This window comes from Prionailurus viverrinus, chromosome A2, assembly GCF_022837055.1.
Source record: "Prionailurus viverrinus isolate Anna chromosome A2, UM_Priviv_1.0, whole genome shotgun sequence".
Lineage (NCBI taxonomy): Eukaryota > Metazoa > Chordata > Mammalia > Carnivora > Felidae > Prionailurus > Prionailurus viverrinus.
In genome coordinates, this window is record NC_062562.1 from 97,313,285 (window position 1) to 97,330,448 (window position 17,164).

Here is a 17,164-nt window from a genome sequence, read left to right on the forward strand (position 1 = left end):
ATAATAAAATGATTGCATTATTAAAGAAGTATATCACACTGACTCCATGAAATGTTACAGATATGTTTCATAAGTGAAATAAGTAAGCTGTGTGCCATGCATAATGTATTTTCATAATTTTTCAAAACTTGAAATTGTGGGAATTATTGGTCTATTGCTGTCTCTTAGCCTCCAATTTAAAGAGTCAAGAAAGTGAAGGACAAATTTTGCAAGAAGTAAGACCACCTTGAGAGATCATTCCATTAAATATTTGTTACAAAAAAGCCCAGCATCTGTCAAAATGGTTTTCTTATCTCTTGGCTTTTAAGGAATCATTATTATAAACAAGACAGGGAAATTCAGGCATTGTGGTATATTTAGAAGCTGAAGGCAAAGTGCCTTGAGGTTACACAGTATCAGTTATAGTCTTCTTTCAACAGTATGGGATACAAAATGTAAGTCAATCTTATAAATTAATAATTGACAAAAACACACGTTTTCCTCAAAGCATTCCTCATAAAATTTATCCCAGTAGAACCATGTGTCCTTCAGGATTACAAGATGGTTTTGTTTATTTTCCTGGAAGTTATGCTTTAAATTTGTAGCGTAACTCTAACAGAAAAGAGTTTACTTATTATCGAAATAGATTCAAAATCCTCTTAAGAAGGAGTTTGTTTAGGCCCGCCTGGGTGGCTCAGTCGGGTAAGCGTCGTATTTCGACGCTTGACCTCACTGTCCTTGAGTTCGAGCCCCGCATCGGGCTCTGTGCTGACAGCTTGGAGCCTGGAGCCTGTTTCAGATTCTGTGTCTCCCTCTCTCTGACCCTCCCCCATTCATGCTCTGTCTCTCTCTGTCTCGAAAATAAATAAACGTTAAAAAAAATTTAAAAAAAAAAAAGGAGTTTGTTTAAACCAGTAGAATCAGTGTCCAATACAACTGTATGTGACATGAACTTCTGAGGAATATTTAAAATGATCATATCATGTGGTGGGCAAAGGGTAGAGGGGGAGCATCATGTAGTAACATTATCCAAATGTAGCCATTGTACAGATTCCCTTGGACATCAAAACATAATTTTCTTTAGCTTTTCAAACTGAGTCTGTTTCCTTGGTGGCATATGGCAAGGTTTCAGTAGTACCCAAAGCTGCATGATAAAATAGTGTATAGCTGCCCCTGAAGTATTTGGGGGGGGGGGTGTAAACTTTATAATAACAACACAAATTATGCAAATATGGATAAATAATAACTGCAATACAAAATTCTCATGCTTAAGGAAGGTCACTTTGAGCTGGGCCATCAGAACCAACAAAGGGCATATATATATATATATATATACACACACACACACACACACACACACACACACACAGTCTCTGCCATTTGTGTTAATTCCATTGAAATGCTTTACAAGTAATGCTCTAAGAAAAATAGGAATTTGATGAAGAATTTCAGGTTTCACCCCTGTGATCACCAGGACTAATATTTCAAAATTCTTGGTATCCTAGATAAGAAGTATCAAAGAAGAACCCAAGTGAATAGGTATCTATTCATTCTCTAGTTGTAAGAAACTTCTTAATAACTGTCTCTATAACTTTATTCCTCTTGTATATGATCATCATCACCTGTGGGTCCATCTCCATCTTTAGGTTCTGAGATATGCCCTGTATTATCAGGGAATAGCCTTTAGAAAATATAGATCTGTGCCTAGGGCACTAAAGATCAAGTCAGTTTTATTGTTCTGATTTGACCCTGGCTCTTTAGTTCTAGTACCTGGGCTTCTGCTTTATTCTTAGATTTTAAACAGCTATTTACAACAAGTCTTATTCTATTTCTAATTACTTGAGTCCTTTATTTAACATATTCCCAGTTTCCCAGCTCCTAAAATATAGAGTTCATGTATTACTTTCAAAATGCTCTTCTCTCTGTTGTCTCATCCCTTCTTTCTTTTTTTCATTCTACTGTTGAAGAAGCTGTCACTATCTTCTATAAGGAATGTATTGTATTATTTGTATATTCCTGGTGCTGAAACAGACCCTAGCATATGTATAGTAGGTTTTCAATAAACTTGTCTTAAGTGAATGTGTCACCCTAGATCTATGCTTCCTCGAGAGGGGCTAAATCCATCACAAAACCATCCTACCCTAGATCTATGCTTCCTCGAGAGGGGCTAAATCCATCACAAAACCATCCTACTCTTAGCTAACACGTGCAGGGGATCCTGAAAATGCCTAAGTAGAATAGTCTACTTCAGGTTCAAATGTCATATTCCAACATACACAGAAGTCACAGGATGATGGATATTTAAAAGTGGTTTCTCTCACATATTCAGCTTGTCCCCATGCTCTTGTCTTCTGGCTTGCATTATTAGTTTTATATTCTCCTCATCACCCTTCTTTCTGTCAGCCCCTAGAGCTACTCTGTGATTTTTAACTTTTTGGTTTCCTTCTGAAAAGTCTGTCCTCTAGCCTGGGTTGTTAGTCATCCTCAGTCACTTCTAATTCTGTTATTGGATAGGGAGTGGGAGAATAGTTTTCAGATCTTGAAAATAGAGTGGGGGGGGGGGAAGGAGGCCTCCAGGATGATATTGTCAAAGTAGAGCATTTGAAAGACTAGTTTTCCTTTACTGTTGCAAATAGGGATTGTCATTCATTTATTTATTATGCTAATTAATAAAAGCTGGTGATTATATCTTCCCTTAAGGGGAAAAGTTGAAAGTTGAAAGAATGTCGCCTAACCCACCCTGTGGGTTACGTCACAGAAAGTTCTCTCTATAACCTCCTTCTATAACCTGGCTCTCTGTACTATAGATTTTCCTCTATTACTATAGCCATTGTCGCCGCCAGATTCTAGAAAATGGTCAAGTAGAGGTGGGATGGGTATTTGCACTTGTTTAGTCTTATTACTAATGCCTGCCAACACACGTATTTCATTTTGCTCTTCTCTTGTCTTACTAAACTTCTCAGATGGCAACTGCTCATCTGGACACAACTTTTTACCTGTCATTATATTTTAAAAATCCTATGCTGTTCTAGGCAACAAGGTTACCAACCATTCCCGTTCCTGCTGTCAGTGTTAGCCCAGTCCTAGTGGTTAAATATATTTTTCTCAGTAATGCTCTTTAAGTACTTCTATAACATTTGATCCTTTGGATCAAGATAAATTCTCAAGACGAGAGAATGAGAACATGAAAAATAACCCTGATTTAGGAATTTAGTAAATGAAAATACAGAACCAAACCTTGTTTCCTTATAAACCAAGCTTGAATACTTTGGTCACTATAGTAGACGGCATATGTCTACAATCTCCTCTAGTGATGGAACTTTTATTTCTTGTTGGAAACTTTTTTGTCATCATGTGAGGAAAGCTCTCCCCTTTCTGGCTATTGAAGGATAGGGAACATGGCATAGGCCAGGCAAATCAAAGTAACCTGACTGCCTGGCCACTGATTGTTCAGTGATAAACTATTCAGGCTAATCCAAGACTGTCAGGGAAGTTCCAGCCAGAGATAGTAAGGAAGTGTCACAAAACAAAACAAAACAAGAAAAAACAAAGCAAAATAAAACAAAAGCTACTAGCCTGTAAGTGGGCAACATTGATAAGGGTAACCATTGATAATCCTGTCCATTCTGACGAAACCAAAGAGAAAGCCTACTGGCTTTACATAAGGTTCGGAGAGATGGCCAAAGAGGCAGTGTCCTCTGTTTAACCACGCTTGAAACCTCAGGGCTTAGCTACATTTCTGAACTTTCCAGTGGTAGGAATTCATACATAAACTCTTTTTCTTCCCAAGCTAGCTTGAGTGTGTCTTCTACCAGTGGCAATCTAATGAGTCATATTTGACATTGTAAACACAAATTGAACCATTTATAATGTTATTTACTATCTGAGACCAGAGAGCTGTCTTGCTTCAGATAAAGGAATAAGAGACATGAATTTGTATCTGAACTGGCTAAAATGAAGAAATCAACATAGCAACAAGGTGAATAAAGAAATATTTGTTCAAGAGACTGGAAAGACAAAACCAGTACTTCTATATGCATCTTCTTAATGACTTCAATTATTACATAGGCAAGGAAATGCAATTATTAGCTTCATTTAGTGGGACATACTAGGAGAGTCAAAATCTTTCTAGAATTAGACATTCAGATTTGAATGGGCAGGGAGATAGAGAAATATAAGGGAATGTGGAATCAGTTGGATATTAGTAAGGAATTCTGGTCTATTAAATAGAAAAAATAATGATATTAACCATTTTTTTTTGGCGATTATGGCTATCAGAGTCTTCTATGTGTTTGCATAGCACATAATTCTATTTCTTGCAAACAGTCTGCAAGTACTAATAATTCTATTTTACAGGAAGGAAACTAAGGTTTAGAAAGTTGATGAAGGCTATAGAGTTAAGGGATAGGGGTAGAGTTTGAACTCAGATCTTTAAAATTTTAAAACCCAGAGGACTTCCTCCCCCACCCCCACTATACCACCCTACTTCCTTGAAACAGGGATACAAACATTGCAGTGACTGACAATACATTGACTTCATCAGGTTATAGCAGAAGATGGTGGGCAGGAAAATCATTGGAATGGCAACCTATTTTTGGGTATCTTCTTGTATTGAAAGAATATGTCCACTGAAAGGTGATCAGCATAGTTTCATAGTTTAGGAAATGGACTGTGGAACCAGGGTCCCTAGATTCAAATTATAACTAGCATTTGCTAGTCATGACGACTTGCACAAGCTATTTAACCTCTTTGTGTTTCAGTTTCCCCATTTTAGAAATGGGGCTATTAATCTTTACCTCTTAGAATTGTTATGATAACAAAATATGTTAATGCTTGTAAAGCTTTTAGAAGAGCACTGGATGCATAGTAAGTACTATGTAAATGTTTATTAAATAAAATAAAAGCCAGAAGGCTTTTTTTCTGTATTTTAATTTTTGAATTGGTTCCTTTAGGTCAGGATTTCTCAAGTTTGACTCTGTTTTTGTTTTGGGCTGGATTGTACTTTGTTGTAGTGGGGGGCTGTCCCATTTAGCAGTATCCCTGGCCTCCCAGTCACTAGATGTCATTAACACAGCATACCCTCCTCCCCCTGCCCCCCCATTGTGAAAACAACAGTTTTCTTCAGACAGTGACAAATTTCCCAATGGGAGCAAGGGGAGTAAAATAGTCCCCTTTGAGAGTCATTTCTCTCAATGTAAGAATTAATAGCCTATAAATCTTAGATTTATGTGTAATTATTAGTTGTTAACAAAATTGTAAAGTAGAGCCAATTGCTACACGTCACAGATGTTTCAAAGTTAAAACTCAGAAATTTGTTAGAAAAGTTCTTGAAGGAATGAGATGTTGTCACCAGCTTGCTATAAAGCCTACTCAATTTCATCACTTTTTTTCCTAAATATTCTTTCTCTATTCGGTATAATCTAGTCTTTCCATTTCTGTGTGTATTTCCCCTCTGTGCCCTTCTCTGTGTAGCAACGCCGCATGTCTACCAGCAGGTGGTATCCATGAATAATGTGATCTACATCTTTTCCTTCCCAGGCGTGATCAGGTTACCTCTCCCACACTGCTGTGCGGAGGCTTAGCTGGTGAGAGCTCCGTTGGGATATTGTATCTCTTTCCCCTACTTAGGGGGTGAAAAGATGTTTTCAAAAAGACTTTTGCCCTTCTTTATTCTGAAGGCTGATTGCTATACTTCATATAATAACAGATATTTTGTATAACTCTGTTATTTGAGTTGGATGGCATTACTTGTAAGCAGAATAATAGAGGCATTTGCTTTGCTGGATAGTCAGAATTCTGCTACTTTGAATACCCAGATTATGTTATTTCACTCTTCTTAGCTAACTACCAATATACTGCATTCCACAATTACATGTAGCAATATGGGGATTGGCTTAAGAAGATAATAAAAGAAGTCCGAAAAGTAATATCTTTATTGAACTTAAAATTCCCATAAAAGCACACTGTCTTTTCCTTTGCATATTACAGTTATATTGTTGATGCATTCCAATTCTAGTAATGAATCATAATCATATGGAAATAAACATTTTCATATGTCATGGGGTATTTAAAAGTATCTATTCATTATGAGAGCTTTCAGATTTCCAGAAGATATATATTAGAGTGTAATATTATGGTTTATGTTATAAAATTTCACTATATTACAGTTTTCTACCTTTGCATGCAACTATCTGAGTCTACCAAATTTCCTTCTCTGGAATTCCCATTCCAGTTCTTAGTTCAGCATAGAAACCTACATCCCTGTTATTGTATTGTCTAAATAGATTGGAACTGCTCTTTGGAAAATGGGTACAGGAAACCTTCAGGAATAATGTAGTCATTTTTGACCCCATAAAGGCAGAATTAAAACCAAAACTTTTTCCTAGAAGTAGAGGATTAAAAAAAAGTTGAAGAATAGGAATCTAAATTAATTTAATTCATCTGGTACATTAGAAGGATTTTGCTGTCTCACTTCCCTTGGGCCACTTCTTTTTCTTTTTTTATCTTTATCTTTCCTCTTTTATCTTTCTATAAATGTTTTACATGTGTACAATTACATGTACATAACACATATGTACCTGGCATTATTTCCTTGAAGATATTTCCATGTTAACATTAAATATATAATTTTACTAGGGCATATGTTTTATGGGTCTTATTAGAACTATTTTCTCTACTAGTAGAGTGGAATGATATATAGGCACTTTAGAAAATCATGTATTTTCTTCTGCATGTTTTCTTTTTTAGTGTTTTTAATTAATTAATTTTTTTCCTACCTATACCTTTATTTGTTTTTTTTTCAATACATGAAGTTTATTGTCAAATTGGTTTCCATACAACACCCAGTGCTCATCCCCAAAGGTGCCCTCCTCAATACCCAGCACCCACCCTCCCCTCCCTCCCACCCCCCATCAACCCTCAGTTTGTTCTCAGTTTTTAACAGTCTCTTATGCTTTGGCTCTCTCCCACTCTAACCTCTTTTTTTTTTTTTCCTTCCCCTCCCCCATGGGTTTCTGTTAAGTTTCTCAGGATCCACCTAAGCCCTTGGGCCACTTCTGTATTTGCTATGGAATCAGATTGAGCCAATCCTTTCCTCCAGCTTCACAATCTATATCAAGCCTTGTACTCTAATCAATATTATAGTGATTGGTATTGATCTTGAAAAGAGTTGAAATGACTGGCTCAAATGTGCCTTGGTTTGATCAATTGTTAAGTATAGATCCACTGTTAAGCGTATACCTTGTGAAAGTACGATCAAACAAATGACCCCTAATAGAACTTTGACAGTTCAGTAATAATAGATTATCCTCAATTAGTAAAATAAAGTGAGGCTTTATCAAGTAATATATGCCATTATATAACTTTAAATGTATTTCCATTTTAAAAATTATTAGAAGTTTGGAATACATTTTCATAGTATTACAAGATTTTCTACATTATGAAAAATTGAGCTCTCTGTCTTCATCATCATCATTTATCCTTCACTCAGGTTTGTCAGTCATAATATTTTGTCATATTTCTCTCTATAAAATATACATAGATATAAAAATATATATTTTTAAAGAAACTATTTCTGGAAATCCCTATGTATACCATCCTGATTTCATTCCTATTTATCCTCTCCAGTCATTCTCCAGAGTTTAGTGTTTATCTTCTTATGTAAGTTTTTACCACATATATTGTTATTCTGCCTGTTTTATAATAAACAGTATCATGGTCAATATTTCCTTTGACAACTTGTTTTTTAATTCAAATTAAATTTTGTGAGATTCACCCATGTTGATGCAACTCTTACATAGATGAGCAGAGTGCAACTTATTTATTCAGCCTTCAACCCAAGAACATGTAGGTTGTTTACAGTTAGTCTTCATGACAAATAGTGCTGCTCTGGGCATTTGTGTACATGTCTCCTTGTGAGGGCCTCTAACAGAGAATTGCTAGATCCTAGGAAATGCTTCTTCAAATTTGTCAGATACCCCCTAATTGTTCTTTAACTTACACTTTCTCTACACATGCATAAGAGAGTTTGTATTCTACAGTCTCATCAACTATGTGGTATTATTAGACTTTATTTTTATTTATTTTTTTTGCCAGTCTGGAGGTATGAAATTGTATTTTATGGTAGTTTTATTTTGCATTTATGTGATCACCAGCATGTTGCACTATGTTTATTTGCTATTAGTTTTTGCTTTTCTGAAAAATTTTTCTCCTAGCCTTTGCCCTTTTTTTTTCCTTTTGGTTGTTTGACTTTATTCTTATTTATTTACAGAATCTCTGTCTCTCATCTTAACCCCTCTCTACTTCCAATCTTATTTTATTATTTGTAATATCACACTGTTTTGTACGTTGTCTTTTGAACAATTATATTTAAATTTTATTCCCCTCATGGTGAAAACAGTTCCATTTTATTCAGTATTAAATAGGTAATGTATCTCTACACTAAAGTATTCAAATGGTATATACAAATATGAGAAAGTTAAGATCCCCCGAAATCTCACCATCCCTAAATAACTACTGCTGACATTTTAGTTAATCTTTTAATTCATCTTTTGTGCATTCACTCATACTCCCAAACACATACTTTTACATATAATTGGGTCATATAATTTTCCTTCTTCCCCTTCCTTCTTTATCACCCCCATTTCCATATTCTGTCAATCCAGGTAAGGTATATTAATAACCTTGATTTGCAAGCCAGCAATGACAATTTAAATCCTTCTCATGCTTTGATAACCTCACCGTCTCTTCTATGACCAGTTGAAAAAAACTCTACTTTTAATGGCTTATATGATTTGGTCAGATTATCCACCTGGATAATCTTCCTATCTTAAGGTCAAGTTTGTCTATAACATAATGTAATCACTGGAGTAAAATCTATCATATTCAAGGTCCCAAGTATTATTCAGGGCATGTACACCAGGGAGGGTAGAAATTCTTGGGGGATATCCTAGAATTCTGCCATTTGGCCCCCAAAGATTCTAGCCCTTGCCAAAAGCATAATACGTTCATTGCCTCCCAAGAATTCTAAGAGTCTCACCCCATTACAGCATTGGCTCAAATCCTGAATCTCTTCTAAATCTCATTAGCAACAAAGGCCAAACTTTCAACATTTAAGTCATCTAAATCATATGCAGATGAGGCTCTTGGGTATAATCCATTAAGTGTAACTCCTAGGGCATAATTAATCTTTGTCTATGGACCTGTGAAACTACAGAGAAGACTTACATGACCCAACACTCCCAGCATACAACTGTGGGATGAGTATCATTAATAGTTATAGACATTCCAATTCAGAAAGGGCAAAAATGGAAGATAAAAAGGAATCATTGATCCAATGCAGTTCTGAAATTTGGCTAGGACAACTTTTTAGCCTCAGTTCCTTGATTAGGTTTAAAGACTTAGAGATAATCCTTCACGGGTTTCTGCTCTGCCCCCTGAGTTCTCATTTGTGCCTGGAGGGTCTTGGCTCTGTTCAGTCCATTCCTGGTTTCACCCTCTTAGTCATATTTTCTTTTCTATGAAAGGTAGCATGTGCATGTGTCTGAATAATTTTATCAGCCTGCTTCCTTCCAGTAGAAATTGGAAATCCAACAGCTTCTTTTCATTTGTATTCTCTCTGTTCCTTTATAATTTTCCTAAGAACTTTTGCATTTTATATTTGTTCTTTACATTTATATTTTTGAGGGATATTGTTCTATTGTTATTTTTTCTTATAATATCTTTGTCTTGTTTTTTTTTTTTTTTAAATTTTTTTTTTCAACGTTTATTTATTTTTGGGACAGAGAGAGACAGAGCATGAACGGGGGAGGGGCAGAGAGAGAGGGAGACACAGAATCAGAAGCAGGCTCCAGGCTCTGAGCCATCAGCCCAGAGCCTGATGCGGGGCTCGAACTCACGGACCGTGAGATCGTGACCTGGCTGAAGTCGGATGCTTAACCGACTGTGCCACCCAGGCGCCCCTGTCTTGTTTTTGATATCACAGTAAATCTCACCTCATAAAATAAGTTGGGATATATTTCTTCCTATTCAGTTTTCTGAAAGATGGTATGTAAAGTTGATATTTCATCCTTAAATATTTTGTAGAATTCACCAGTGAACCTCTTTTGGCCTGAAATTTTCTTTGTGAGGTTTTCAGGTATGGATTTCATTCTTTAATATGTATAGACTTATTCAGGTTATAAGGTTATGTATTTTGTCTTGAGTAAGCTTTCAAGGGATTTGTTCATTTATTTATTTCTTGGTGTAAAGTTGTTCACAACATCTCAAGATCTATAGTGATTTCCTTTTTTTCACGCCTGGTAGATAATTTGTGTTTTCTTTTTTCCTGATAAGCCTTAATAGAGGTCTTCAATCTAATTGTTCTTTTTAAAGAACAAACTTTGGTTTCATTGATTCTATTAATGAGTTTTCTGTTTTCAGTTTCATTGGTTTCTACCTTTGTGTTTATTATTTTTTTTCCCTTCTGTTTGCTTTTGGTGTAATTAGCTGTTCTTTCACTAGTTTCTAGTGGAGAAGAGGTCATTGATTTGCGATCTTTTCTTCTATATGCATTTAATAACTAAAATTTTCTTCTAAGTACTGCTTTAGCTGCATCCCAAAGATGTTGATGTGTTGTGCTTTTATCAATGGTTCAAAATATTTTCTAATTTTCTTTGTAATTTCTTTCTGACCTATAAGTTGTTTAAATGTAAATTGTTCAATTTCTAGATATCTGGAACTTTTCTAGATATATTATTTTCATGATTTGTAATTTAATTCCATTTTGGTCAGGGAAGACATTGTATAAAATTTTAATCTTTTAAAATATTTTTAAGATTTATTTTATGGTCCATTGTATGGTCTATTTTCATGTACATTTTATGAGCACTTGAAAAGAGTATGCATTTTCAGTTGTTGAGTATAGTCCTAAATAATTTGCAATTAGGTTAATGTGGTTATTTTTCCCTAGCTTTATTGAAATATAATTGACATATAACATTGTGTAAGTTTAAGATATACAACATGATAATTTGATATACATATATATTGCAAAATGATTACCACAAGAAGGTTAACACATCCATTTCCTCGCATAGCTACTATTTAGGTTTCTGTGTTTTTTGGTGTCATTTGATCTTTTGTATCTTTACTTATATATATTCACATCTTTACCATTTGTGTTTATTTTTTTTTCTGTACACACAAGTTGCTTTCTAGACTATTTTACTTCAGTATATCTTATAGTACACTCTGTGAGCTATAAAATCTATTTTTTATTTATATGAAAATTTATTCATTTCATTTTCATCCTTAGAGTTTATCTTCCCTGGATATAAAATTATTAGTTGACAACTTTTTTCCTTGAGGCCTTTAAATATGTCATTTCAATGTCTTTTGTCTTTGAGAGCTTCTGATAAATTATATGTTATTTAAACATTGCTATTCTGCATATAATGTACCATTTTTCTGTGCCTGCTTTTAATATATTCCTTTATTTTTGGCTATCAGTGGTTTGAGTATGATGTGTCTAGAAGAGCTCTTATTTTTATTTTTAAATCTTGCTTGGAGTTGGTTGACATTCTTGTATGTAGCCCTAAATCAAGAGTAGATACCTTTTGTGGTCTCTGTAGCTTTTCCTCTGTCTCCTTTGGGATCTGTCCCATCTCTCATAGTGTTATAGTTAGCAGTGATTTGGGCAGTTTATACTCTGAATTTTGCTTTTTCTGGCCTTCAGTTTTTACACTGCCATGACTTCCCTTTTATATAATCTTCTTTTCCAGGTCCAAACTCAAGATTATTGGAAATTTTACCTGATGAAGCTATGCTTTGTTTTGTTTTATTTTGGTTTATTTTCCACTGCCATTTTCTTCCCACTGCCAAGTCCTTGTGGGACTCTTACTAACTTATAATAGGTTTTGTCTTTATACATTCTATATTTCCTAATTTTTAAAATATTTTCTAGACCTGACCAATTGAATATCTAGTTTCTAATTTAATAACTATTATGTCAGCTGTACCTATTGTGATTTAACTTTTCATTATGTTTATAATTTTTGTTACATTTTTTCTGTTCTATTTCAAATAGTTATATCTTAATTTTATTTTAAATATTTATTTTGTAGGGGCACCTGGGTGGCTCTGTTGGTTATGCATCTGACTTTGGCTCAGGTCATGATCTCATGGTCCATGAGTCTGAGCCCTGCATTGGGCTCTCTGCTGTCAGCATAGAGCCCACTTCAAATCCTCTGTCCCCCTCTCTCTCTGCCCCTCCCCTGCTCTCTCTCTCTCTCAAAAATAAGTAAACATTAAAAAAATAAATACTTATTTTGTAGTCTTGATTCAATAGTTCCAATGTCTCATGGCATTGGGGAGGGAGAGTCTCATCCCAGTGTTGTAACAAGTGACATATCTTTATGCAGTGTTCTCAGTTCCAACTTTCTCTTTTGCATGATGCAAAAGCCTTGTCCCTCCTAAACTTTGAATTACTAGCCTCTTGGTGACAAAAAGAATTGCCATTGGTCAATTCTGTAAAAGCATATGAGTGCTCTTTAAAGAAATCCAATGTAGGACTTCTTGTTTGAAACACAACATAGAATCCTGGATAAATATATCTATCTATCTCTATCTATCTATCTATCTATCTATCTATCTAATGTATGTATAATGTACATATATAATATATATTTTAAATTATATTATTGGTATTGGCAGTGACAGGTGATTTTGATCAAAACTTGATTAAATAGTCATAGTTAAGTGGTTATTACTTTTGATTAGAGTTAAACAGAAGCAAATGACAATCTCATTTATAGTCAGAACAACAGACAGGAAATTAGCTCCTCATCTAAGACTTTAGGAAATGAAGCCAAGTAATTATTGTAGAAATAGGGATGAAGTGTCAGTCCCTGTACTGTCCAATATTTCTTCTCCTGAATAATTATTCTGACCTGAAATGCTCAGTGAATTCACAAATCTTTCAGACACAAATCTTTCTTGGAGGAAACAAACTTTAATTTGTTTGTGGTTTATTTGGGGCTCCCATTCTTGGAAAGGATAATGTACCAATTTGTGTTTTCAAGTTTCCAAACAAACTTATATGTATGCAAAGTATTATCAATATAGATTTTATAGTCTTTATAACCAGTTTTTTCTACATAATTAGCATTTAAATTTACCTTTAGCTTGGTCAATGAATCACAAATTAAACTTTACATATATTTACTGGAAAAAATGCACTACAATCTTTTTAATCATTATAGTATTTTCCTTTAATTTAATGGATTGGATAAGACAATATATTTAGATTAAAAAAAAAAAACCTAGGTCATACTTTTGATTATATGGCTAGTAACTCTTAGCAGTATTTTAACTTCTCTGAGTTCCAGTTTCCTCATTGTAAAATAAGAAGAACCAAGAAAGGAAATTGTTAATGTCCCCACTAATTTTAACATTTTATGTTACTTTAGATGAAGGGAAAAAAAATACAACAACTCAGTCACACAGACTTCCTGAGTATAAAACACCTATGATTGTTCTTGATTCAATTCTAGCTTCCCATACACTTTCTAATTCTTTCTCAGTGCCCCAGAGATCCAAAGGGTTCTGATTCCTTTTCTGAACTATAGGCCACTGAGGTCAGTGACTCTCAAGTTATATACTTCAAATCTCTGGGAGCCTGTAAAGTCACTGGAGTTAACAAAGAAAATGTAAATCCTTAAATGCATGAAATATTTTCTCTAAACTGAAAGTGGCTCTTATGCATGTACTGTGATTTTTCAAATATAAATAGATGCTCCTGTGATTAGTAAAATTAAAATAATTAATTTTAAATGTCCATTAAATGAAAGGAAAATACCTTAATCATTAAAAAGACTTTTTTTGCAGTGCATTTTTTCCTAATAGATACATGTAAAATTTAATTTGTAAAATATTGACAAAGCTAAAGGCAAAATTTTTGTCATTCTGTTTTCCAAACAATGTAAAATTAAAGTAAAACTACTCTCATATAGAGATATTTGGAAATTTTGGTTTTGATAATGTTAGGAATAGCTGATCTTACATTATTTTCTTCAACTTATGTTATTTCAGTGTGAATTGCCTCTGAAATAAATTCAGATGTCAGTTTTTGGTAAGGCTTTCTGGAAAATTACTATAGGGAAAAGAAAGGCTAACAATTTGATATCTACTTTATACCCCATAGCACTTTATATATACTTTAATTTTTTTCACTTTTGACAGTACATTAAATTGATTGCCTATCTTCCTTACTGGATTAGAGATTACTTAGGGATACTAATAGTCACTCAGTTACTGTGACTTCTTCTACTGTGTCTACTATGTCATGCTGCATAGATAGTAAATGCTTAATAAAAATTCTTTGGATTGAATTGAATGATCTGTGATTCTATCAGCAGATTAGGAGGCTACCAATAGATCAGAAAGAGTAAGCAGTCTCTTGTTACTGAGAAAGCAGAAATGACCAAAGGACAATATCCCAGGTTGGAATATCATTCAATGAAGATCAATATTCTGGACTACCTGAAAGGCCATGCTGATACTCAGGGAAGTCAAAGGACCCTGGGTAGATTAATCTTATTCTCTAGATTTGCATGGTTAGGTGATCAGATAGAGGTAGGGTTGAATCTGCCTAGGGAAGATAAGGCATCAGGAATTTGTTACATTTGTTTAATACTTTACAGCTTTTGGGGGCGCCTGGGTGGCTCAGTCAGCTGAGCATCCAACTTCGGCTCAGGTCATGATCTCGCGGTTTGTGAGTTTGAGCCCCGTGTTGGGCTCTGTGCTGAGAGCTCAGAGCCTGGAGCCTGCTTTGGATTCTGTGTCTCCCTCTCTCTCTGTCCCTCCCCTGCTCACGCTCTGTCTCTCCCTCTCTCTCAAAAATAAACATAAAAAATTAAAAAAAAATACAGCTTTCGAAATGCTTTAACTAATATATATTTTGCTTGAGTGTTTATTTTGTATAAAACCTATATTCTATTTGCATATATCATGGCTAGGTTGATGTCTAAGGAATTAAGCGTGGAAGAATTCCAGAAGATTCTTTGGGTTGTTAATGATATTAATGTCCTAGCAACAAGCCTAAGTGTAGATCCAAGAAGAGTGTATGTGGGAATACTGATTGGATGATCGAGTAGTGGTTTAATGAAAATCAGGATGACTAAGTTAAAGTTTTGTTCGATATCTAGAATGTCTCTAAAATCCATCCTTTTTTTTTTCCAGAATATTTGCCCATTTCATGGTCTGGCTTATTTTGTAGTATCTCTACTTCTTGTTTACATTCTCTTACCAAATTTATCTCTCATGTTGTTGCTGGTTATTTTTTTAAACACAGACTCAATTATGTCTGTTACCTGTTTGGAAAATCTCCAGTGCTTCTCCCAACCTGGAGAATAAAGTACTTCTTTTAGCATGGTATGAGGAGATGTAGTCAGAATTTCTCTGTTAGCATCTTAGATGATCTTTCTGGCTTACTCAACTAATGAACTAAGGTCTCCTATTCCCAGTGGGAGAGAGTGCCTATATCTCCAGGCATAGGCTTTTATACTACTCTTCTGAGCAGCTAGCACTTAAGATTGGACACTTAAGGTTGGACATTTTGATGCCAAAGCAGTTTATTTTGACCCAAATTCTACAATGATTAGCTCAGCTTGCCCCCATAAAAAAAAAAAGTAAAGCAATGTGAGTGTGGAGCAGAGAAAGAGTGGTGTGGTTTCTTTGCTAAAGCATGGCCACATGGCATGTCCTTCTGCACCCAGGAAGCCTCTGTAAAGGATGCTATTGCATGCTAAGAGATAGAGAATCTCTGAAACCATTGCACTGCTGCCCAAGTTTCAGCCTATACTAAAGCCTTTGCTGTAGTCAAGGAAAATGAGATTCTTCACCATATACTTCAAGTATGCCTTTCTAGCCTCCCAAGTTTCATGTTGTTTTCTATTTTATCACAAGCTGTTTGTTGTTCCTCCCATATTATGCACATACATACTTCATTACTTCTGTTGACAGTAAATTTTCTAGCTCATTTGCCAGGCAGCCCTCCTGTCCTTGGTCACCATAACAATTAAAACCATTCCATATAGCTACTGGCTGTCTACAACACAAAAATTCCATTTCAATTAATTGTCCTGCTAAGAAAGTAAACCATTTTTTTTCTCATCTTAAAAGCGGTCTTTGTAAGCATACCAATTGGTTGATGGCTTAACTAATGAATATATTATTTACTTACACTGACATAAGCAACTGTGTCAGTGAGAGAAGTAACAGATCTGTAGTATCACAGAGTTGTTAATATGCATGTTTGAATTTTTATATTTTTGCCAAACCCCAGCCCTCTTTTTGTTATATATATATATTTATTTATTCTACCAGGTTTCCACTCAGCTTTCACTGAATTGTCTATATAAATTGTTTCCCAAGGTGGTTCCCAGGACTGGCTACTTACATACTCAAATTAGATTTACAGTTCAGATCATTGAACTATCATGTCATTCTTTTTAAGTTTTTTTTTTTTTCCCCGAGAGAGAGAGAGAGAGAGAGAGAGAGAGAGAATCACAAGCAGGTTCCACACTGTCAGCACAGAGCCTGACATGGGACTCAGATTCATGAACCATGAGATCATGATCCAAGCCAAAATCAAGAGTTGGGCACTTCACCAACAGAGCCACCCAAGTGCCCTATACTATCATGTCATTCTAAAATGAGTAGTCTAATATTTGAGGCTATTTTGTTTGGGCCTGATGCAATTCTTCCTTGCTGGTGACTCTTATGCTAGATGATTATCATCCATGTGTGTGTAAATTGTATTATGCTTTTTTAATCAAAATTATTCAAAGACATTTCTACTTTCCAATTTATGTTACATAGATGACCCCGTCCAAACAACCAACCAAAGAAGCAAACAAATAAACAAACCATGGAGCGTGTTCAGTGTCAAGTATGGGGTATAGAGTGATGACTTTGGCTGAAGTAAACTGTAAGAGGAGAATAATAAAAAGCATGGAAACTACGGTAGGCAGGATTTTAGATGGCCTTCAAGATTCTTGTTCTTGGTGTCCAAATACCTTCTCTTAGTTGTTCGGTCAAATACTAATCTTGATACTCCTTTGAAGATATTTTAGATGAATTATTTAGATGAAGATATTTAGATGATATTTTGAATTAAGTTCCCAAATATGTTAACCTTAAATAGGTA

At 34.8% G+C, this 17,164-nt stretch overlaps 1 protein-coding gene across 3 annotated transcripts in view; it reads left to right on the top strand.

Annotated features, from left to right (window-relative positions):
• The window catches only part of GNGT1 (G protein subunit gamma transducin 1), a 337,517-nt gene that overhangs the window by 32,330 nt on the left and 288,023 nt on the right, over positions 1–17,164 (top strand). The window lies entirely within an intron of this gene.